Genomic DNA, 25,408 nt, shown 5'->3' on the forward strand with positions numbered 1-25,408 from the left:
GAGGAACAGACTCAGGGGGCAGCAGGGGGTGGGGGGAACCAGAGTAGAGGCTGACACACTGACCTGGTGGAAAGCTGGCAGCCACTGGATCCGAGTGGAGCAGTGGTGGTGGTGAGAAGTGGTTAGATTCTGGTTCCTTCTGCAAGGAGAGCCCACGGGGCTTGCTAACCGATTGGACTTGGGACAGGAGAGCTAAAGAGGCACCAGAGGGTTTGCCTTGAGCTACCGGATGAGTAGATGTGCAGGTTTGACTCCAGCTCGGCTGGGTGTTGAGTAAAGTCCGTTTGGGGAGAAAGGCCTAATTGCTCTCTTGGCACCTCTGCCCCTCCCCCCACAACATGCTCCTCTGAAATGCTCGCAGGTCACTCTGGGGTGCAGGTTTTTTATTAGGAGAATTCAGAGTAAATTCATAGTCCCTCAGATGCTCACCAGAATTACTCTCTACGTGAATCACATCCTTTATGTTGGAGAGTTTTTTTTTTTTTCTGTTTTTAAGATTTTTTTATCTATTTATTTTAGAGAGAAAGAGAGAGAATGAGCAGGGGGAGGGGCAGAGGCAGAGGGAGAAGCAGGCTCCTCACCGGGAGCCCAATGTGGGACTCGATCCCGGGACTCCAGGATCACGGCCTGAGCTGAACACACCCTATGTTGGAGATTTTTAAAAATGAATTGTAATATAAAAAACATACCCCACATTAGGGAGCTGACCACAACAGACGCCTGCACATCCACCAGCTAGACCCAACAAGGTTTTGCTGTACGCGCTTCCTCTCACTCTCTTTCTCTGTGCGTGCCCGCAGGAAGCACATTCCAGACGCCGTGTCGCCGCACACCCGCACGATTCTGTACACGGAACTGAAAAGCGGGGACGTTTTCTCGCACAGCCACGGTGCTTGTCCCAGACAGCAAATCTGACCCGAGTGCATCGTATCATCCAATCCCCAAAACATAATAAAGGTTTCCTAATTTATCTCAGAAATATCCTTTGACAGTTGGTTTCCTAGAATCAGGATCTTCCAAAGCCCCCACGTCTCGGTTGGGTATCCTGGCTCCTCATACCTTCCAATCCATGGAAGCCCTCCCCCCGCATGCTCTCCCCCGATGTTGTGGACACCAGGTCACCCGACCGCTACACTGTCCTGCGATCTCGACTTAGGGGTGGCTCCCTTCTGGTGTCGTCTCCGCTGTGTTTCCTGTAGATGAGAGTTAGCTCCAGGACAGTGCCTGCCGTCCAAAATGTAATGTGAGCCCCGATGTCATTTTCTATCAGCCACACTAACAAAAGCAAAAAGAAATAGGTGAAATTAATTTTTAATGACATATTGGACATAGCCCAGTATGCCCAAATTAGTATCCGTTCTACACTAATCAGTATAAAAATTATTAATAAGATATTTTACATTCTTTGTATCTCACTAAGCCTGGCACTCTGGCGGCACTTCTGGGTTTGGTAGTTCACCTGTTCAGTAGCCACTTGGGGCTGGCTTGCACCGGGCAGACCTCTCAAGGTGCCTTTCCAGATTCTGGTGAACCTGTCCCTGTGTGCTTCCTATTGTGTCATATCAGAGGTCCTCAGTGGTGGTGCCACTTTCTGTGATCACGGGGTACGGGTGGTGACAACAGATCCTTCCACTGTAAATTTGTCCATCCAAAAAGCAACGGGCCCTCACTTTCTGAGATGGGGAGACTGGGAAAATCAGGGAGTTCAGAGCTGCATTTGGCACGTGCAATATGTGAAAATCCTATCTGACATCCAAGGAGAGAAGTAAATGCGGCAGTTGGATGTGAGTCTGGAATTCCAGCGCGAAATCTCAGCTGAGGCTGTAAATTTGGGAGTCGCCAAGTGTATCGATGGGACCAGACGGGGTGAGATCACCAGGGGGAATAAGGACTAGGGCTGAGGTGTCAGTAAGATGGGGAACCAGCAGGCCGGGCTGCTGCCCCAGACCCCAGATGGGGAAAGTGCTTAAAGAAGGAAAGACTGACCCGTGTCGGGTAACCCCCGTGGGCCAGGGAAGGGCAGGTTGAGAGGTACCCACCCATCAGATCTGGAGATGACTCTGTCGAGAGCTGCTTCATGGTGTCACGGGCGTGGATGCCCGATTGAAGCAGGTTTGAGAGGGAAAGGGATTCCTCAAAAAATCTAACGTAGAATCACCACGTGATCCAGCAGTTCCACTTCTGGGAACACACCCAAGAGAATTGACATCAGGACCTAGAAAAGCAGTGTGGACACCCGTGTTCATAGCAGCATTATTCACAATAGCCGAAATGTGGAAGCAAGCTCAGCGTCCATCCACAGATGAAGGGATAAGCCAGTGTGGTCCGTCCCTACAGAATATTACTCAGCCTTGAAAAAGAAGGAAATCCTATGCCCTGGTGCCACATGGATGAACCCGGGGAGCATCGTGCCAGGTGAAATGGGCCAGTCACAAAAGGACAGATACCGTAGGATTCATACGCAGTCCCTAGGGGAGTCAGATTCGCAGAGACGACAAGTAGAGCAGTGGGTGCCAGGGGCGCGGGGAGCCAGTGTTCCATGGGGACGGAGTTTTGGTTTGGGAGGCGGAGAAAGTTCTGGAGATGATGGTGGTGGTGGAGGTACAACACCGTGCACGTCCCTAATGCCACTGCACCACTCACCTAAAAATGGTTGAAATGGCACATTTTATGTTACATATATTTTACCACAAAAGAAAAGGCCCAGGGCCTGAGGGGGTGGGGGCTGAGCAGTGGGGCCAGGGGGAGCTGGCGTGTCGCTCTGTGAGGGAGCGCAGCTGTGCAGAAGAGCAAGGGCGACGCATAAAGAATGTTATGAAGTTAAGGAGGGGAAGTGATTGCTTTTGGCAACTTCTCCACGGTGGCCTTGGAGGCAGTAAAAAACCCTGTCAAGTCCCGATACCCGAGGTCCAGGCTGGGCTGAAAGTGCTTCTGGGGAGGGCGTCTACACAACAGGCCGCACCGAACAGACTGTATAAAACTGCTATCCTCGGGGTGATGGAAATGTTCTAAAATTAGATTGTGCTGATGGTTGTGCCGCGCTGTAGGTTTACTGCAGCTCCTCGGCCTGTTCACACGGATGAACCTGAGGGTGTGTAGCTTCCCCGCCGCGGCCCCCAGCCCCCCCCCCACCGTGAAGGGCCCGCTGTGCCGTCCGTCCCGACCCCTGGCAGGGTGCCCACTGGAGAGTGTCCTCATCGGGACGTGCTGACCTCATGGGAGGCCATGCCCCCAGCCAGTGGCCCCGGGTCCTGGCTCCACCCCTGCCCTGTGATTAAGGCTTCCCCACGGTTGGGGGTGGCCATCAGAGCGACTCCGGCAGAGGACAAGGAGATGCGACGCGGAGGGTGGCCCCCGCTCCCCCCCACCCCCGGGCTTGGGCCCAAGGAGCGGGCTGGCTCAGCGGATAGGAACTCAGCAAGGCGGGCCTGCCTCCGAGCCCCCCCGCCCCCCCCCCCCCCCCCCCGCCCCCCAGCCCAACTTCCCCAGACGCTGTGAGTCTGCAAATAGCTCGAGGCCGGCCTCTGCTTCATTCCTTTCCCGCCCGTCACTGGGCCTGGGCCGGCGCGGAGGGCGTGCCCCCGGGGCTGGTTAGCGGGGGGCCCTGGGGCCTCTGGGCTGCTGGAGGGGAGCAGCTGCCCGCCCGCCGCTGACTCCATAAAAGGCGCGTATTAAAGAGCATCGCTGAGCTGCCCGCGGGACCAAACAGGGACAGCTGCCGGGCTCTCCCAGATGAACGGGGGAAAGCCAGTGACCCTAACCACTCAGCGGGAAGGGGTCTTAGCGATGATTTATCTCCGCCCCATGTCCTTTATTTAAAAAAGGAGATTCAGGGGCATCCGGGTGGCTCAGTGGTTAAGTGCCTGCCTTCAGCTCAGGGTGTGATCCTGGGGGTCCTGGGATCGAGTCCCGCATCGGGCTCCCCGGGGGGAGCCTGTGTCTCTGCACCCCCGCGCCATCTCTAGTGAATGAATAAATAAAATCTTTTTAAAAAAAAAAGGATTCAGGGACACCTGGGTGGCTCAGTGGTTGAGCATCTGCCTTCGGCTCAGGGCGTGATCCCCGAGTCCTGGGATCAAGTCCCCCATCGGGCTCCCTGCATGGAGCCTGCTTCTCCCTCTGCCTGTGTCTGTGCTTCTCTCTCTCTCTGTCTCTCATGAATGAATAAAAAAAACTTTAGAAAATAAAAGGATTCAGCGGGCTCTCCACTTGCCCACGGTTGTCCAAGCAGCCAGCGTCGGGACTCCTGCTGTGTGGACGCCCTGCGGTCCCCTGGGCCCCGAGCAGCAGCAGGCCGCCCCCTGCGGAGATAACACAGGTCCACAGTAAGAGCCACCTGCTGGCTTTAAGGCTTTAAGGAGCTCGATGCATGGCTGTGAGTCACCGTGGAAGTAAAATCTTGATCTAAAATGAAATTGGATCAAACGGTGTTGGTCCAAGCCGCGGATGGAGTTGTCACGTGGTTTTAACGTTCCCGAGTCTGTCGTGGGCTTCAGTGTTTACGGGGTGACTTTTTTCAAGTGTTAAGGGTGTGTGGCACCCAGAAAACATTTTTAAATGTTAGCTGTTGTTTCCCGGTGTGAGTCACTAATTTGAAGAGCAGCACGTGGTGACTCAGAGACGCCACCCGCCTTGGGAGAGGGGACACCCAGAGCTGCAGCCGAGCCAGAGGGGGGGGGGGGGGACTTGGGCACCTCCCCTGGTGAAGAATCCTGTTCCTGCGCACAGACTGACTTCGGAACTACCATCCTAGGGCATAACAACCAAAAATAGTTTTTTTGAAATCACAATCGCACGGCAGGAGGCCGAAGTGATTGCAGTTGGGCTTTTGTTTTGAGAAGGCTCTGAAGGCCACCCTGGAGAGCATCGCTCACATTTTCACGGGAGAGGGTTTTTATGTTTGAAAGGAAGATAGAAGATGGACATTTACAATTTTTCAAAGAAACCGAGCTCCTGGTGGCCGTTAGATGAATCTAAAATCCCAGTTTGTGGAGAGCTGACTGATGTTCCCACCGATTTTCTTTTTTCAATTAAAGATTTTATTAATTTTTTAGAGAGACAGAGCACGGGCACGGGGGAGGGGCAGAGGGAGAGAGACTCTCCAGCAGACTCTGCCCTGAGCGCAGAGCCCGGCACTGGCCTCCATCCCACGACCCTGAGATCATGACCTGAGTAGAAATCAAGAGTCAGACGCTCAACCCAGGCACCCCTCCCATTGATTCTTAAGTTAGCCACAGCTCTCTGAAACCAGAGAAAAGCCCCTTGGCAGGTCGTCTAAATCAGGGGAAGCTCATCTGCTCACTTGTGTCGCGATCAGAGGTAGTTGGTGCATCTTTTTAAACCTCATAATATGATTTAACCAAAGCCAGTTCCGTGCACTCACAGCAGGCCAGTGTTGATTGAAACCCAGTTGTACAAACAAAAGAAAAAACATCCAAAGATATTTTAATGTCCTTTTACCTCCAAAAGTATGCAAACCCTCAGTTGAAATAATAAAAGAGAAAGACTACTCCCCCCCCCCCGGTCCATTGTTGAAAAAGACCATGACTCCACAACCCAGGTGGATGCCTCCTTCTGGTCTCATCTTCGCTTCTGAACTGTGAGTTTTAGGTTCCCAGTCTGAGATGCGTTCATGCTGTAAACTGTCGGCCTTGCTCTGGAGGTTGTTCCTGTTTTATTTCTCATTTCTCATTTCTAACCGTGACTCCCTGGACCTCCAGCTCGTGTGCAGAGATCAGGAGATTGGGGAGGTGAGATGTATCTACCTGGTAGGAATTAAAGATGTTAGCCTTAAAGAAGAAAGTGAAAAAAGACTGATTTTTGGTGCAGTCTGCATTATGTATTAAAAAACAAAATAAAGGGGCACCTGGGGGCCTCAGCGGTGGAGCATCTGCCTTCAGCTCAGGGCGTGATCCTGGAGTCCCAGGATCGAGTCCTGCACCAGGCTCCCCGCAGAGAGCTTGCTTCTCCCTCTGCCTGTGTCTCTGCCTCTCTCTGTGTCTTTCACAGATAACAAAATGTAAAAAAGCAAAACAAAACCCAAAAACAAAAATTGCCTAACCAAATCAGTGCTGGTTGTATAATTCCCATTTGCTTATTTGGGGTTGCAGACTTCTTTCTTTCTTTCTTTTTTTTTTTAAAGACTTTTTAAAATTTATTTATTCATAGAGACACACAGAGAGAGAGAGAGAGAGAGAGAGACAGGCAGAGGGAGAAGCAGGCTCCAAGCAGGGAGTCCGACGTGGGTCTCGATCCCGGGTCTCCAGGATCACACCCCGGCTGCAGGCGGCGCTAAACCGCTGTGCCACCGGGGCTGTCCGCAGACTTCCTTTTTATTCAGTTCCAGATTATCGTAAGAAAAATAAAAGGAAAGGTAATAGCAATTATCTTGAGTAGCAATGGGGCATGGATTTTAGGATATTCAAATGGATTTACTCAAATTCCGTGTATGTCCTCTTATGGCAAGTGAAGCTGTATAGTTTTTACATCTACTGAAATAGCTTCTGAGGTCAACCAACTAATATTTCTTGAGCAACTACCTACATAAGACTTTGTCTGAATTGTGAAGGCAGGGATTCTTGGCTGAGGGCCCCGGCACCCTCAAAGTTGTAGGACTCCTGCATACACACCATCTGACACGTGCATGGTTCTGATTTATGTGTTTTTCATGTACCAGCACAATAAAAATGAGCTCATCATATGGTGCAAATAAAAACAGACTATAAAGGAGGATGGAAAATATAACGAGCATGCATTTCACTTTGGGGAAGTAGGCCCACAGAATAAAAATAAATATGCCTTCTATCCATGTGTACTTGTACTTTTTACGCCTATGTAGATGCCATTGTGATTAATTAGACAGGGAAAGGAGACTCAACATTTGCGAAATCAGAGTCTCCAAAGAAGAAAACCAAAATAAATGGAACAGAATGACTATTTCAAAATATGAACTAATCCACCATTCCAGAAAGAAAAAGAGGTTTGAATCAACACTGTATCCCAGAACACATAGTCCTCATGCAATCAATACTGAGACACATCAAGTTTCTAGATAGCCGTAATAAAGATTTCCTTGGAAAGCGAGCAGAAAGATCAGGTCACTTGTAAGGGGAACAGTATTCATACAGGCCCCAGACTTCTCCACGGCAACATTCAAAGTAAGAGACAGTTGGAACACTGCCTGCAAAGCCAAGGAAAGGAAGTGTGACCAGGAATTGTATACCCCGAGCTGTCATTCAAACACAAAGGAGAAAAAAGTCGTATTTGTTTATACATGCGTAGAGTTTCTCAGAAAGGATATGTAAGGAAATAGAATTCCATTTTTGAAAGTGCAAGAATTCAGGAATGTCACTCCCGTAAGCCCTTTGTGAATGAACTGTTGTGTTTCCCATTTTACACTTGATGTGTCTCAGTTTATTGGACTTTAGTTGTTCAGTGGAACCACTTGCAGATCCTCTGAATCCCTGTGCTCAGGCCACAGCTCCCCAAGTCGGGAGCTCCAGTGTAGGCCCTAGAGCCCTCCAGGGCCCTCCCAGTGTCTTTTAAAAACCTATGTCTGACAATCAGTTGCAACCAAGAGATAAGTTAAAAAAAAAATTGCACAAAAGGACTGACACTGAGCATTGCACCAGTTGAACGGTAGGGCCAAGATTAAAACAGATGAGGAAGTGCTGTTACCAAGGAAACCACCTCAAAAAGTACTACAGACAATGCAAGAAGTCTGTGAGATGATGCGGCATGAAGCACTGCATCGCAGCCGGTAGCTTCCGTGTGCTGGTGCCATACCCACTTAGAAGAAACGATGGAAGATAAGGCCCCATTTTTAAGAGCTGCAAAATACTGAAAATAGCCAGGAATAAGCCTAACAATACAATTTATGTGGGGGAAAAAAAAATCTTTAAAACACTGCTTAGGGACGCCAAGGATTTCAACAGTGGGCAAGGCATACTATGTTCCTGGATAGGATGATTTAACATTATAAAATATCAAGCCAATATGAAGCCGTGTTCATCCACATATTTTTATTGGACAGATCAATAAAGATAGCAATAGGAGGGGCGCCTGGGTAGCTCACTCGGTGAAGAGTCTGCCTTCGGCTCAGGTCATGGTCTTGGGGTCCTGGGATCGAGCCCTGCGTTGGGCTTCCTGCTTCTCCTTCTCCCTCTGCCCTTCCGTTTGCTTGTGCTCTCTTGCTCTTGCTTTCTCACAAATAAATAAAAAAATCTTTTAAAAAAATAGCAATAGGACTTCTTTTGGTACTAACTAACCTGATTCCAAAATTTATATGGAAAAATTAATAGGCAGTAATAACCAGGAAATTCCAAAAAGTACTAATATGGGGGATTAGCCCTAAGATATTAAACACATTATAAATCTACAATAAGTAAAACTGACCTTAGCATACCTCATGGACAGGCAGGTCATTGGCACAAAGTAGAAAATGTAGAAATGGACCCAAATAAATAGTGAACTTTTATATATGGCAAAAGGGTTTCAAACCAGTGGGGAAAACATAAATTATTAAATAATGGTTTGGGGACAGATGACAAACCATATGGAATAGAATAAAGTCAGATAAGGCTTCAAATCTAAATCAAATTAAATTACAAGAAAGTCAAAGATTTAATTTTTTTTTTTTTAAGTAGGCTCTACGCCCTGGATGGAGCCCATCACAGGTCTTGAACTCATGACCCTAAGATCAAGACCCCAGAGCTGGGGTCAAGAGCCACTCAGGTGCCACAGATTTAAATATTTTTAAAACTGAGACCATGAAATTATAGGAAGAAGTAAGAGAACTTTAACATAATATGGGGAAGCCTTTCAAAGTAAGGTGTGAAACCCAGAAGTCACAAAAGAAACATTTGTTTTACCTAAATGTATTCATTATGGCAAACGCCACCCTTAAAAAGGTGAAAAGATAGTGAACAGAAAACGAGTTTGCAGCTTGTATCACTGAGGCCGATCTCTCTGATGCGTGTGGGCAGAGCCCTAAGTGGTGGTTAAGGAGACCAACAATACAGGAGAGGAACAGGCAAGAGAAAGTGAGGTCACTCCCGAGAGAGGACCCCCTCCTCCGTCCTCCTGGAAGCCGGGCTCCCAGCCCCAGAGTGGAGGGCTGGGTCCCTTCTGCTGCGCCTGCAGCCCAGGCACTGGCCTGGACCCTGCCCTGCAGGAGAGCTGCCCCACCCCCAGGAAGAAGGCCCTGCAGGGCAGTGTCCCCGTGGAGCTGGCGGCTGTGAGCACTCAGGAGCCTTCTTCCGATTTTGTTCACTGGGCTCCCGGCAAGGTCAGGGCGTTTGCATGTCATCCAGGACGCCGTCCCGACCAGATCAACAAAGAGTGAGGCGGTGTGCTGGGTCGGGGAGGAAACGGCAGGGCAGGACACCTGGCGCCCTTCCAGAGGGTCGGCTCCAGCCTGGGCCCCGGGTGGGGGCAGGAAGGAAGGTCCTGAGTTAGGGGCCAGGTGGCAATGGTTGACTCATCCTAAGTCCTCCTAACGAAGCAGCTCCTCTGTCCCAAGTGTTACGGGCAAGGGAGCGGCCTGCTTGCCAGGTGCAGAGAGCCTCGGACCTGCCCCTGGACGGGCACTCGGCCTGGACAGGCCTGGGTGTAGCACCCACACACTCCAGGGCATGAAACCCTCCGAGAAAGTCGTGAGGCGGGTGGGGTGTGTGGAGGGCTTCCCTTGCTGATGGAACAGGAGATGGGAGGTGAGGGCGGGGAGCCAAGGAAGAAGGGACAGGTGCGGGTTCCAGAAGCCCTCAAACCGTGGTCAGCTCTGAGGTCCCAGGGCGGGTGCCAAGCATCCCCATGTAGCACCGTGTCCTGGTTGATTGACACCTTGTGGCCTCTCCCATGAGTGACAGGCCGTCGGACAGCTCCCTGCAGGGACCTTTGTACGGGTGCTCCCTGGGGACCCCGGGCATAATGGTGCAAACACCCCCCACCCCCACCCCAGAGGAGACAGGCCTGCATAACCGCCGCCTGCGAGCATCTGAAAGAGAATGAAGCTGGACCACCTGGCTCTTGTGCGAAAAGCAGAGGCCGAGCTCAGCCTCCCAAGGAAGGGGGTCCTGGTGCCTGGGAGCCTGCCTTGCTGTCCCCCCCACCCCAACTTCCTGGGCTGGGCTGCCTCACCAGGGCTGGACCCAGGTGAACTACACCAGGGGCCGTCCTCAGCGGGCCCGGCCTGTCCTTGGACCCCCATGGCTGTCCCGCGTGATGGGGGCTCAGCTCCCCTGCCCTGGGAGCTTGATTTCTGGGCGGCTCCGTCCTCCTCCGTGGGACCGTCTTTGTCCTCATGTTGATCCTCTCAGGCAGGAGAACAGCGAGGGTACTTACGGCCTCGTCACCACGGATGGAATTTCTTTCTTTTTCTTTTTTTTTAAAGATTTTATTTATTTGTTCATGAGACAGAGAGAGAGAGAAGCAGAGACCCAGGCAGAGAGAGAAGCAGGCTCCATGCAGGGAGCCCGATGTGGGACTCGATCCCGGGTCTCCAGGATCACGTCCTGGGCCAAAGGCAGGCGCTAAACCACTGAGCCCCCCCCCCCCCCCCCCCCCCCGCTCCCCACCATGGATGGAATTTCGAAAGGCAGCTCACATCTGTGGTGCAGACTTGCCAGTGGATGAGCTCGCTCGGGGAGGAAGGTGGGGCCCGCGGTGGAGCCGGCCGGCGAGCACGCCTCCTGGCAGCCGAGGCCGCGTCCACAGCTGCGTGGCCGGGCCGCGTGGCGAGGGCCGCCTGACCCCGGAGCCAGCAGGCTCCCCCGATGGTGAGTAAATGTAAAGCCTGGCTGAAGACTGCGCGTTCCCGAGGCTGCCGTGGCGGATTCCGCAGACCACGTGGCTCACAGCAACACGAGTGACACAGCTGCCGAGGCCAGAAACCCAAGATCGAGGTGCCGGTGGGGTCAGTGCCTCCTGCAGGCTTTGAGGGGAACCCGTTCCCGGTCTCTCTCCCAGCCGCTGGCCGTTGCCCGAACGAGACCCTGACGCTCCTCGCCGGACCGCACGTCCCTCCGGCCCCGCCTCCGCCTTCACACAGCGCTCTCCCTGGGTCTGAGCTCCGGGTCCACATTTCTCTCTTCTCACGAGGACACCAGTCAAGGGATGCGGGACCACCCCGATCCAGCACGACCGTGTCCTAGTGTGATTGCCTCTGTAAAAGAGCCCATTTCCAAACAAGGTGGCGTTCACAAGTTCTGGGTAGACGGGAGTTTGGGGGGATGACATTCACCCTGCGCAGCGTTCTTAAGCATCACCTGTAGGATTTTATTGCTCAGAGCTCAAGTATGTGGTGTGTGCTGCGTGCATGCTCTTAACCCCTGATGAGATAAGGAAAGTCTTTTTTTCTCCCCCCAGGTCCAACTACCAAATGCATTTTTTTCCCTTCTCTTGGGACATGAGGATGTATAATGTTTTGTCACAAACTGACCTGAAATAATTGTTTGTTCTGCAACACAATCCATTAATAACACCTTGTAACTAGGACAGTTTGGTGCTCCCGTTCTCAACCTGGCTATTTATAGGGAAACCTATTTTCTCTGAATTAAGATGCATTGATTAACGCTAATAACAGATTTAACTAAAAGGACTAGGATTTTTTACTTTAACAACTTAGTGATGAAGATGGTGGCCCTTCTCGGGGACAAGGAGGGAGAACGGGTGTACAGCAGGACTTCCCGGTGCTTGGAGAGGATGGCGCGATGTCATGGCCCCCTTTATGGAGACTGGGGCGCCAGTGGGTTGGCGGGCAGGGTGGGGAACGGGGGAGGAGTAAATGTTGCATCCTGGAAGTGTTGTGCTCGGGGAGCTGAGGGCTGCCCAGGTGAGCGATCTAGCAAACATCCAGACATGTTGGCCTGGATCGCAGAGGGAGCGGGAGGTCACCCAGTCGGGAGAGAAGGGTGCCGAGGAGGGGGCGCTGGGGCTCCAGGAGAGACGAAGGTCGGGGGGCCCTGGGGAGGCCTCAGCCTGAGCAGTGTCAGGGAAGTGGTGGGAAGGAAAAGATCCCAGGGGAATGCCGCTGCGGGGTGGGGGGGGAATGGACAGGCAGGGGCCCGTGATGGGGCTTGGGTTTGTGGCAGACGCCCGTGGCTTTCTCTTTAGTGTGGTTCCCTCCCCACGCGTGCCCGCTGATGGGCTCCAGGGGGCTGCCGCCCGTCGGTTCTTGGTGGTACCCAGGGTGGCTCCCTGTGGGCCTGCACCGAGCTCCCAGACCTTCAGACCCGTGACTCCCGCATCTCCCCCTGGATCCCTCGGCTGGCTGTCCCTGCAAGGGTCACTGGCGGGCAAGGAGGCCGTTCGAGGAGCTAAATCTTGTTAAAAACCATAACCTGAATTTACTGAATACTCGTTACATGCCAACGTGTTCTGTGCATGTTCCCGCCAGTGTTGGGACACAGGGGTGGCCGGTGGGGTCAGGGGTTTGGGGGTGGGGAGCCACAGACTGAGAGGTCGCTGGCTAGAAGGTGCTGGTGCCAGCATCAGCAGACACCTGGCAGGGGGACTCTGGGACCGACGCTCTTCCACTAACTCACTCCCGCTGGAGCAGGTGTCCCAGGGCCCGGGGGACGGGGGCCTGGAGGTGAGGCAGCGCGCCCAAGTGCGTGAATGCTGCCTTCGGAAGAAACCAGCTATATTCCATGTGTAAGGGCCGAAGGCCCAAGGAGGCAAGGTTTTATCCCAGATAAAAAGGCGCTTTTCCACCAAGAAATGCTGCTCAGACGCTGAGGGCACTTCCTCTCCAAAGTGTGAGTGGCTGGTCCCTGGAAATGTGTTCTTGCTTTCTTTGAATTTTTAAATTTTGAGGCAATAACATTTTTATAAAATAATCATTCTACTTTTTCTACCCAGTGGCTGCCTCGTGTCCTATCTGTATTTACCACAATTATCTCCTTAAGCCCGTTTTCCTCTACTATAAATAATATGGAAATGAACACCCGCGTTCAGTCATCTGCACGCATCTCTGATTGCCGCTGGGAGTAAGAAGCAAGATTGCTAGGTTCAAAGGACGCGTACATCTGCGAGGACTTTTGGAGCATACTGATGATGTTCACGCTGCCTGAATTTGGTTTTCCATTACGCTGCAGAATTTCACGACAGCCAAGAATTTCTATGGGTAAAATTGAGCGGAGGGATTTTTCTGGAAGCTAATAAATGACTTCAGGCTTATCATCGGCGATGGCAGTGTGCTGACTCCGAAAGATTTTAAGTTTCTCCCACATCTTGAAGAATACTTGTAATTATTCATGAAACATTTAAACAAGCTTCTTACTCGGTGTCAGTTAATGCAGCATTACTTATTGTGGAAAAGAACTATTTAATGCCTTTTTGAAGTTAATGAGATTCAATGCGAGGAGTTTCGCATAAAAGTTAAGGTAAAAGACAATACTAATTTCGTTTGAGAAAAACAACGGTGATTTTTCTCATTTACCAGAGTGAATTTTCCTCCTGATGCGTCTATATTTTCAAATAATTTTAATTTAAGGGGCGCCTGGGTGGCGCAGTCAGTTGAGCATCTGACTCTTGGTTTCAGCTCAGGTCACGATCTCAAGGTCCTGAGATAGAGCCCCGCGTGGCCTAATCTGCTCGAGATTCTCTCTCCCTCCCCCTCTGCCCCTTAACCCTCTCTCTAAAATAAATAAGTAAATCTTAAAATAATAATAATAATGATAATTTCAACGTAAGAGCTTTCGATTTTGAACAAAACACATGTAAATGAAGTAGTCTGTGATCTACAAAACAAGGAGATCCGGACTTTCCTCACAGGTTTTAGATTAGAGAGCCAGGGTTGGCATCCACTCTTCACATGAGAGTGAGGTGCTTCCCAGAAGTCACCACGAGCCAAAATATCTTAATATGATGCCTTGTTTATTAGCAACCCAGCATTTAAAACTGGGATTTTGTTCGGAGTGGCTCATTTTATGACGCAAAACTGCCAAAAGGTACTACAAAAATAAAATAATTATATGCTCTTTGCAAACTTCGTTAGTATTGAAACTAGATGCTGTGCAAAAGTGATATTGTGTGTTGGGGGCCAGGGCTTTGTTAGGCATCTCCTGCCACAGATGGACCTGGCTGGGTGACGCCGCCTCCAGGCAGCAAGCACGGATGGCGTCCTTTGTTGTAGCTCCAACTGCAGTCAGAACTAGGATCTTCTGGGCAGGCTCTTCCTCGCAGGCTGGATTTGCAGGAGAGAGGCTCTATGATGATGCCCCCCCACCCCTTAACTCGTGTGTCTTTGGTGCAAAACTCCTGGGCCCGCAGCCTCCCCAGGAGGTGCCCAGGGGCCCAGCTGCACTGCCCACTTGGGGCAGGTTATTTTACCTTCTTGTGCGTTAGTGTCCTTACTTGAAAAACTCTAATTCATGAGCTTGTTGTAAGAACTAAGAGAATCCAGGTGTGGTGCTCAGCACAGAGCCTGGAGCCCAGCGAGCTCTGACGCCGGTTCCTCACCCCAAGTCAGGCACTTGGCTGTGTGCGTGGGACGCTGACAGGCCCCGCCCAGCAGCGCCAGCCTGGTGACAGGTCCCTCCAAGGAGCGCCAGCCCAATGACAGGTGCCTCCAAGCAGTGCCAGCCTGGTGACCGGCCTGCCCAGCAGCACCAGCCTGGTGACTGGTCCTGCCAAGCAGCGCCAGCCTGGTGATAGGCCCGCCCAGCAGCACCAGACCAGTGACTGGTCCCTCCGAGCAGCACCAACCCGGTGACAGGTCCCTCTGAGCAGTGCCAGCCCGGTGACAGGCCCTGCCCAGAAGCACCAGACCGGTGACAGGCCCACCCAGCAGTACCAGCCCGGTGACAGGTCCCTCCGAGCAGCTCCAGCCCAGTGACAGGTCCTCCGAACAGCGCCAGCATGGTCCCTCCATGGTTATGGTGCGACCACTGTCAGGCCGCCCCTAGCGACTGGTAGTTCGTCCTTCTGTCCCTCTCCTGGACAGTGGGGTTCCATCTCTTCCCGAGAGGTGGGGTGGGGGCCACAGGGTGTAAGGCAGCCCTGGGTCACGCTGCAGAGGCCACCGTGACAACCGGTCCTCCCACGTTATCAGTGTGGGGTTCCCACGCGGCCCATGTGGGACACTGAAGTAAAGTGACCTGATCAGGCGCCCAAGATGGGCCAGTGCGCCCACCTGGCTTCCGGACGCCATCTGCCCCGTCCCCTCTGCGTCCCCGGCTGCCTGGCCCTGCTGGGGCCGCCTCGGCAGCCCGTGTGGCCATCCCAGCCAGGCTCCCGGCCTTAACCCCTTGCGACTTCTCCATGTCCTGCCCTGACCCCCGTCGGGCCCCCCCCCCATGGTGGCCCGACTCCCCCAGAGGCATGTCTCCCATCCCCCGCTCCTCAGAGCCCCTGGAACCCCCCATTTCCCTCCCTCTGTGGAGCCGTGACCTGGCTCAGCTGAGGCCCGGTCACCTCACGTGGCTGTGTCCACAGCCTGTGCGTCTGTCTGCCCCCCTCATCTGTCTTCATCTTGCTTCCCCCTCAATCCCCAGCAAACACAGCCTCCTGCCACGAGTCCCCACTTTACCACACCCATTAATGGCTCTGGTAGCCACCAGGAGAGACTTAAAATCTGGGCCTCTGCCTGGGTGGCTCAGGTGGTTGAGCATCCGACTCTTGATTTTGGCTCAGGTGGTGCTCAGGGCCGTAGGATCGAGGCCCTCGATGGGCTCTGAGCCGAGCGTGGAGCCTGCTTGGGATTCTCTCTCTCCCACCCCCTCTGCCTCCCCCACCCCCCCTACACACACACTTGCACACATTCTCTTTCTCTCTCTCAAAAAATAAAATAAAATCTTTAAAAATCGTAGCCTCCTCTCTCACTTCATCGGCATCCCCCCCCCACAGCATCTTGTATGCCAAACATACGGAGCTATGGGACAGGTGTCGCCCATCACTCTCTATCCTTCCAGATGCAGTTTCCCCCTTCCTCCAGGAAGCCCTCCCTGATTTCACAGGCGTGGCACAGGAGCCTATTATCCTCACAGCATCTGTCCTCAGGTTTGACTAAAACAGATAGTTTTTGTTGCATAAATGAAGAAATCACTGAAAAAGATTAATATTGTTGGCAAAAAGAAGTGTTTTATTTTTTATATTAACTGTAATACATGTTTATTGGAGGAAATAATAAGGAAAATTCAGACAATAGAAAATAAATACTGTGACCAAGCAAAAAACCTGTTAACATTTTGTTTTATTCTCCTCTGATGTTTCACCTATGGATGTCTTTGGATATAGTCTCAATTGCATGTTTGGAAATGCCACACTTTTACTTTTTTTTTTTTTTAAGGAAAAAAATAAGCTCAACTATTGTATCAAATGTTCTGAGAAATGTCATCCCCCCAGAATATGGCACCGAGGACATCCCTTATGACCAAGGACGATGTCCTTGTTTTCCTATCTTTGGACACAAAGGGTCTTGTGTTTGTTTACAGTTGCAAATAACACGGCGGTGAATGTCTTTACAAGTAAATAATTTCTTGAACTTACTTCCTTAAATCGGAATATGAGATGAGTAAACACAAATGTGGGAAGTGCAAACATGCTTGAGGATCCAGATACTGGTTCCCAGATTGCTTTCCTGAAAGGTTGGCTCCGTTTACACCCGCTTCCCTGTCGTCTGGAAGTGGCTTCCTCCCCATGGGGTCAAGCGCTGTGATTACTCTTAGCCTTCGCCCGTTTGATGGCTACAAACTGGTAGCCCTAGGCCGCTTCGGGTTTTTTGGTGTGGTTTTTTTTTTTAAGATATTTATTTATTTATTTATTTATTTATTTATTTATTTATTTATGATAGACATAGAGAGAGGCAGAGACACAGGAGGAGGGAGAAGCAGGCTCCACACAGGGAGCCCGATGCGGGACTCAATCCCAGGACTCCAGGATCGAGCCCTGGGCCAAAGGCAGGCGCTAAACTGCCGAGCCACCCAGAGATCCCCCGCCGCTTCGGTTTTTGAAGTTCTCTCTCTAATTGTCAAAGCATGTCTTGGAGTGTTAGGCTTTTTGCTCTGGTTTGGGTGCCGTGCAGATGTATTTATTTACCTTTCCATAGCTGTGGCGAATGTTTTTCCGAGTTGAGATCGGGCCCGGGCAGATGCTTGACAACCGTTAGAGTGATTCTCCCGGCAGGGCCTCCTCTTTAAGCTGTGCGAGTCCTCACGGCATGCTGAGCAGATGAAAGAGAGATGAAGGGTGGAGCTAAGTGGGATCGAAATGATGGATTCACCCTGGGTAAATGCTTACGCACACCTCTCTTTAAAAATAGCACTGGTTCGTGAAACACCACTGGCTGCTCCAGCACACTGTTTCCTAGGGGACCGTTGCTGATGGGCAGAGGCCCACCAGGACTCCTTCATTCCCACACCCGTGTGAGGTGTGTTCACCTGACCCGGCGTCGCCCATCGCTGCCTCCAGAGTCGGCCTGAGTCGGCCTCTGGCAGGAGACCGGGGCAGCCTGGCTGAGATCCAGCACCAAATCATTGAACACAACCCAGCTGGGAGGAGCGGGCTTTCTGTGCTCTTGGACATCTGACAAAGGGTGGTGGACGGTTACGCTTCTAAAAGGGAAAAAGTAATGCATGCTCGAAGGATGATGTGTCAGTTAGGGTTTTTTTGTTTTTTTGTTTTTTTGTTTTTTTCTTTTTTCAGAGAGAGGAAAAAGTCTGAAATGTCCCAAATAAAGCTATTTCCTGTGTCTATACCACAGCTGGGGAGCCAAAAGCAGTATTGTTCAAATGGAGGTCACCCTGTTCTAGGAAGTGTGCGCCCTGACACGTTGGTGTGTCTGCTTGGCCGCGGGGCCTTAGACAGGTCACTTGTCAAGACTAGAATAATGACATCTCCTGCTGGGAGCAGCCACCAGGCCAGATGGTGTTCGGAGGCCCCTCCCAGCTGTGGTTGTAAGAAAGAAGGAAAAACGTTTGTCAGGCGGCGGCCAGGGGTGGGTGGGAGAGTCAGGACCATGGATAGTCCTGCACAGCTTGAGTACCCTACTCAACCCCAAGGCTCAGTGTCCACCGTGGTGCCACGGGAACAACTACCCTGATCTTTAGGGCCGCCGGGGCTTCAGTGAGATCAACACAGCGCCTGTGTGAGCCAGGGTCCCGCGTCCAGGAGGTTTGTGCAGCAGTGTTCCCGCAGACAACACACCCTGGGTTCAGACCCACCTCCACCTACCCACCAGCCGCGGGACCTCCCCAAGCCACTCACTCTGTGCTTTGGTTTCCTTCTCCTCATTTGGACAGCAGGAGCTTGTCTCCAGCTTCATCTGGAAGGTGTCCCTTGGGAGTCCAGCAGAGGTGGTGAGCACGGCACAGGGAGGGGGTACGAGGGTACTCCCAGGTGGGGAGGACAGCCCCAAGTCCCCCTCTTTGAAGGTCCCATCCCATCCCACCCTCTTGTCTCACCTGAAGAGACCTACAGTATTTTCACATAGCACCTGGGGGAAGCAGTCTCTTGCATCCAAAGAGGGTCTGAGGATTCTGAACTGAGGAAGCCCCTCCGGTTCGTGTGGCTGCACCTGCTGTCCCACCAGGACATGCTGTCCCAGGTGCCGAGCAATGAGCTCGTGTCGGCTTGCTGGTCACCGGTGGGCCCCTGCCACAAACTGCACTGCACATGCACATCCTGTGAGCACGGATGGGTAACTTGTAAGCTGCCATGAACTGCAAACCTGAGATCCTGGGGCTTTTCACATGGTGAAGGCTCAGAAGCACTTACTCCCAACCTCTGGAAACAAATCAGGCATGGCCCATGCTCCCACGAGAGCTAATTTGTTGTCACATGTCCGAAACCAGGACGGCACAGCAGAGGGTCTCGCCAGCTCTCGGGTACAGTTGGTTGGATACATTTTTTTTTTAAAGATTGTATTTATTTATTTGACAGAGAGATACAGAGATAGTGACAGAGATAGTGAGAGATAGCACCAGCAGGGGGAGGCAGAGGGAAAGGGAGAAGTAGACTCCTCGTTGAGCAGCGAGGCTCGATCCCAGGACCCCAGAAGGCAGATGCTTAACCCACTGAGCCACCCAGGTGCCCCTCAAAATAGAGCTTCTTAAAACAAAGATGGAACATGTGGTTCTTGTGCAAGAGAGTTAGGCTTTTGTGCTCAATGAAAACTGAATATTTAAAAAAATAAATATTGGGTAAAAGATTAAAAATTCTTAGGTATCTGAAATCATATTAGTTGTCCAAAATGGGAAGCAGAGAATTTTCTGCAGCCCTGAAATGCAAATTTTATCTTGCCTTTAAAAAAAAAAAAATTGACTGGGGGCAACTGCTGGTGTGCGACACTTGATCTCAGGGTCAAGTTGGGGGTGGAGTTTACTAAAAAAAAAAATATTGGCTTAATTGTTCCAAGTTTGGTTTATTATGCTGGTTATTCTGAGAGAGTAACTATCATATATTGAAATGAGATCTTACAAATATCTAAAAACGGATGATATGTATTTTTAAAATATTTCCTTAGCTTAAAGGTCTGAATAAAACCTTTCAATGTGATTCATCTTGTCTTTTCAAGTATTGCTATACATAACCCAAAAATACTGACTTTTGGTGTCTTTAATAAGGAGCCACAGTGTTTTTCATAGAGCATGACGGAATTCTGCTACATATGGTGGAAGCGTCCAAACTTTTTTTAGATTAAGGACAGACTTATCGATACAAGTATGTTCACTGTACAATACATCAAAAAGTGATCTTGGTTTTGTATTAAATAAAACTCTGCCACGGATTAGGCTGTTAACTGAATTCTTCAGCTGTTGGCTGGACCCTCCTTTATGACAAACACTTAAATTTTTATAAGTTGCTTTAGTAAAAAAAAAAAAAAAAAGGAAGAAGAAGAAAGAAACTTGGGGATTCACTTCAAAGGCTTGGAGTCACCCCAGGAGGCATAGCAGACTCACCTGTCCCTGGGCAGGGAGCTGAGCCCAAAGGGACAGCGTGGGAGTGCCCCAAGGCAGGTGCGGGTGCCTCATGCAGGAGAGCTTGGCAGACACCTGAGAGGTGTGGGGGCTTCGCCCCGTCCTCCCAGGAAGGCCCGGGGAGGCTTCACAAGAGGGCTCACCTTCTCCCCAGCCAGCGCGCCCACCTCTCACTTCTCAGCAGCCCCCGAGCCGCGTTCCGGTCGGCGTTCCCCTAGCGCGACTTGGTGCGGGCACGTTTCTATTTCACTCCAGGGCACTTATCACAGTTATAATTAATTACTTACTTGTGCGATCGTTCAACATCTGTCTGCCCCCGGTGTGCTTGCCTGTTGTCATTGTTTTTTGGTTTTTTTTAAAAGATTTTATTTATTTATTCATGAGACACACACAGAGAGAGAAGCAGGCTCCCTGCAAGGAGCCCGATGTGGGACTCGATCCAGGGACTCGGAGATCACGCCCTGCACCAAAGGCAGACGCTCAACCGCTGAGCCACCCAGGCGCCCCTGCCTATTGTCATTGTTAATGCACGCACGGTTGGCTTGGAACGGGACACGTGGTAGGCCCTCGATCCCTGTTTGTTGATTGAATGAATGAGGGAAGGAGCGGAAGGGAGGGCCCGGGGCGTTGTCTGGGGTAACTGCACTCACCCTGAGGCCTGACTGGTCTGAGGCAGTGGCCGTGGGAAGGCTCCACGCTGGTTCTGAAAACAGAAGCTGGCTGGCTTGGGTACTGGGTGGGAAGCAGGGGAGCATGGGCCCTGAGAGGGGGGCCAGCTGCGGGCGTGTGTGGGCATTGAGGGCATCAAGGCTCCATGTGCCCCCCACCCCCACCCCCCGTAAGTGTTGTCTCCTTTCGTCCATAACAACCCTGTAAGGCTGGTGCCATTATCGCCTCTCCTTTACAAGTGGGGGAAATTGAGGCACAGAGATGTTAGATAAAGCTTTCCTAGGGACGCTGGTTGGTCATGCCCCCATGGGAGAGGAAGTGCAAGAGAAAGAGTCTCGGAGCCAGCAGGGGTGCCTCTTTGGACGTGTGGAGTTCCAGATGGCTTTGGGACATGCAAGGGGCAGGTGCACTGATGCTTGGAGAGGTCAGGAGTCGAAATACCGATCTGGTGCTGGGGCTGCCTGGGTCATGGCCAAACAGAGGGGCCAGGAGAGGCCGGGGAGCCGGGGGCATTACAGCAAATGCTCTGAAGGCCGCCCAGGGATCTGAATACCCACCCCCACCACGAGTGTGGGGCAAGGGTGTAAGTGAAGTTGTGTGTCCCCTTGATTTTCTGTGGCATCCAGAAATAGGTAATTAGCCAATAAAATGCAAAGATCACTATTCACTACTTGCAGGAGTGGTTGATAGTATCAGTGAAAGGAGAGATCCGCACAAAGGCCTGAGTTTGCATAAAAGAAATCTGGCATCAGTGATCAAGTGTGTGATATACTTTTTAAAGATTTATGTATCCATTTGAGAGAGAGAGAACACGTGTGCAGGGGCAGAGGGAGAGGGAGAGAGCATCTCAAGCAGTCTCCTCGCTGAGCCCGGGCGCCCTGTGCAGGGCTGGGTCCCACAACCCTGAGGTCGGGACCTGGGCCGACACCAGGAGTCGCAGGCTCAACCAGCTGAGCCACCCAGGCGCCCCACGTGTGTGATTTTTAAAAGCAAAATTAAACAAGACAAAGAACTGTATCTGACCTCTTAAAAGACCCAGAAAGATTCTTCACCTTGGGTCCGTGAATCCCCCAAGGGCCTTCGCTGGATTTCGAGAGATCCCTGAAATCGAGCAGGGAAAGAGAGCGGCATTTCTCCACTTTGAATGCAGGCCAGACCCTTGAGTAGTCCCCCAAGGGGGTGCGACGGGAAGCCCGGGTGTCACCTGCCCACTGGGAAGCGCAGCCTGCTATGTCCGCAACACGGGGCCCCCTCGGGTCACCTGGTGCACTAGTACAGGAGCCAGTCCACCGGCTGTTCAGCTGCCCCCCCTCTGCCCCCCCCCCCCGCCACCCACGCCACCCCCCGGCCACCCGCACCTCCAGGCCGCTTCCTGTTTCTCTGTGCGTCTCCCAGCAACGGCCGCGGGAGGCGTGGGTTCCACTTCCAGGGTTTGTCCTGATCTCAGAACCCCCCCACCCCCCCTTCGTCATCAGGAAGCCCAGTGAGATCTGAAACACCCTGCTGGAGCTCTGGCCACCCCGGCCTGCGGAGCACGGGAACCCAGCCCCGGCTGTCCTCGAGGTCACGCCCCCAAGGTCATTGTCCCCGTGTTCCCCGAGCCCCTTTACCTTCTCAGGCACCTGGCACCTGCTCCGTGGGTCCCCGTATGCATCCTTCTGTTCCCATGACTGCTGCGGGCTTCCTGACTGGGCTCCGATTGATACACTGTAGCACAATTTAAAAATACAGTTTAATAACATAATCCATTTATTTGTATATACTGTGCTTTAAACATTTAAAAATATCGTTCTGAGAATGGCCACAGGTCCTCACCAGTGTGCCGGAGGCATCCGTGATACAAAAGCAGGGACGAATTGGAGGTGGTCACCTGCCTAATTCATTACAGTTTCTTCTGTTTGGGTTAAAGCCTCTGGGAACACAAAACATAAAGGTTTTCCTTTCCCTTCTTCCTTTCCTTTCTTTTCCAAAAATGTTATGGAAGAAAATGAACTTTGTGTTATTTTCTCCCCTTTCAGGCTCGGGTGCCTGGGTGGCTCCGTTAGTGAAGCCTCAGCCTTGGGCTCAGGTCATGATCTCGGGGTCCTGGGATGGAGCCCCTGCATCCGGCTCTCTGCTCAGGGGGGAACCTGCTTCTCCCTCTGCCTCTGCTTGTGCTTTCTCTCTCTCTCTCTCAAATAAATAAAAATCTTAAAAAATAAAATAAACACAATAAAAGTAGTACATGCTCATAAAAAAAAAAATTACCATGTCATCATTTCTAGGTGTACAGGTGAGTGACATCGGGTACATTCACATTGTTTTGCAGCTATCACCACCGTCCAACCACAGGACATTTTCACCTTCCCAAACTGAAACTCTGTCCCAATTAATCAGTTCCTTATCTCCTTCCCCGAGCCCCTGGCACCCACCATTCTTTCTGTTTCTATGAATCTGATTAACATAAATTTTTACTATTGCGTGTTGCTTTCTCATGGCAAAACGGCTTAAATGTGACACTTAATGCAAATAGTAATTGCCTGATGCTTGCCTTTCTTTTTTAAAATTAAATAAGCAGCTGTCCACATAGAATGTCGTCTTGCCAGTCCTGATTGCTCTTATTTTGCTGATGGTATCTGAAAATTCATGTAGGGTCATGATGACTTAAATCTTTCTACTTCCATGAACTGCAGATGCAGAGAGCTCGTGGCAGGGAGACGGCTCTAAAACAGACGTGCACGGGTCACGTACTTGCAAGATCTCTTGCACACGGATTTCCAGATCTTTCGTGTGGCCAGTTTCACTGTCTGGAACTCCCAACGTCTAACTTCTGTTCTCTGAAGAGAACTTCACACTGATGTTTCTCTTCCTCCTTTTGTGATACTGCATGAACAGAGTGAACTGGAGGGTTTTTTAACCATTATTTTAAAAATTGTGGTTAAAAAAAATACACACAACAAAGTTTAGCACCTTAACCGTGTCAAAGTGCATTCACACTGCTGTTACGCACCCATCGCCGCCATCTCCAGAACATTCTCATCTTCCCCAAACTAAAACTCCGTCCCTACGAAACACAGACTCCCCAGCCCCTCGTGCCCATCCTTCGACTTCCTTCTCTGCGAATGTCACAATTCTGGGGAATCTCGTATAAGCAGAATTGTACAATATTTGTCCTTCTGTGTCTGGCTTACTTCACTTTGCATAATATCTTCAAGTCTCATCCACGTGGTAGCAGGTATCAGAATCTCCTTCCTTTTTAAGGCCCAATAATAATCCATTGCGTGGATGGACCACATTGTGTTTATCTGCTCATCTGTTGATGGCTACCCAAGGTTGCTTCCACTTATGAAGGAATAAACTGGTTTTTGTATCTAATATGAACTAATTAGAAATTTTAATGTGGCTTAACATAAAGAGGACATGGGTGCTAAGGTCCCCCTTTAATCATTATATTTTCTGATATTATTAAGCCACTGTGGGGATCCCTGGGTGGCTCAGTGGTTTAGCGCCTGCCTTTGGCCCAGGGCGCGATCCTGGAGTCCCAGGATCGAGTCGCGCATCAGGCTCCTGGCTTGGAGCCTGCTTCTCCCTCTGCCTGTGTCTCTGCCTCTCTCTCTCTATGTCTATCATAAATAATAAATAAATAAATATTTTTTTAAAAAAAGCCACCGTGGGGATCCCTGGGTGGCTCAGTGGTTTAGCGCCTGCCTTTGGCCCAGGGCGCGATCCTGGAGTCCCGGGATCGAGTCCTGCGTCAGGCTCCTGGCATGGAGCCTGCTTCTCCCTCCTCCTGTGTCTCTGCCTCTCTCTCTCTCTCTCTCTCTCTCTCTCTATGTCTATCATAAATAATAAATAAATAAATATTAAAAAAAAAAAAGCCACCGTGCCACATTTAGCACAGGCCCCTGGCAATGCTCCCCTGTGGCCACGAGGAGGCAGGGGGTGCACCACCCCTCCCCAGGCTTTTCTCCCAGACTTCTGTTCCTCACCGCCTACCCGCCTCTACCTTCTTCAAGAGATAAAGATTCCGAAAGATAAAGATAGTTCTATTATGCTTTATTCTAAATGTAGGACATGCATTTTAGATAATCACAGAATATTAGAACTGAAATCTCTGAATATTTCTTTTTAATATTCTTCGTGGCAGATGATTTCTTCACTCTCAACAACCTAAAGCTGCCATAGGAGAGCCTCTTTGCCCGAAGAGAGAAGTTCAGGAGCTTCTCTTACCTAATACCATTCTTTGGAGACACAGTCGTACCTCCTTATCTGGCCTCTGCCGTTTAAGTCTAACTTCTAGATCAGAATCACAACTAGGAAGTGACCAGGTGCCTCAAAGAAAGTAACGGTGGCAAAGTTCAGGCCTCTTGTTCTAGGAAGGTAACATGGTCCCTCCCGCCAGAGCCCCCGGCTTCGAACCCCGGTAATGCTGCGATTCTAAGGGTTGAAGCACTTTACACGTTGCCCTGCACCGGGGGTGCATGCAGGCTGGCCACGCTGCGTGGGGCAGGAAGGCTCATAGGGAGGGGGGGTTGGTCTGCACCCCTTGGTAAATGGTACTGGACACGTTAAGATTCAGACGGCATGCCCCTGGAATTATTTTGTGACCTTGTGCATTACAGACCGAGAACCTGCTCTGCACCTACAGTTAGTGTTTTATTTATTTAAATATTGAATACGAACAATTGCTCATTTGATGCTTATTAGCCGTACTAAGTAGGTAACATCACTACCCCTATTTTACAGATGAGGACACTGAGGCATGGAGAGGGGTTGCATCACTGGCCCAAGGCTGACCGCGAGTCTAGATGGCGAGTTTGGGCAGACGCGGACTTCCTGCCCAG

The 25,408-nt window shown here is 51.1% G+C and overlaps 1 protein-coding gene and 1 long non-coding RNA gene across 46 annotated transcripts in view; one reads left to right on the forward strand and one right to left on the reverse strand.

The window, feature by feature from the left end:
- LRRFIP1 (LRR binding FLII interacting protein 1) overlaps positions 1-25,408 on the forward strand; it is a 138,856-nt gene that overhangs the window by 24,310 nt on the left and 89,138 nt on the right. The window lies entirely within an intron of this gene.
- On the reverse strand, positions 16,226-21,887 carry LOC140616277 (uncharacterized). The gene is made up of 5 exons (XR_012016827.1): positions 21,790-21,887; positions 21,609-21,686; positions 18,402-18,621; positions 18,205-18,275; positions 16,226-17,161 (listed from the first exon to the last, which is right to left on the reverse strand). It is a non-coding gene; the product is annotated as an uncharacterized lncRNA (long non-coding RNA).

The sequence above is a fragment of the Canis lupus genome, chromosome 24 (genome assembly GCF_048164855.1).
Source record: "Canis lupus baileyi chromosome 24, mCanLup2.hap1, whole genome shotgun sequence".
NCBI classification, from domain to species: Eukaryota; Metazoa; Chordata; class Mammalia; order Carnivora; family Canidae; genus Canis; species Canis lupus.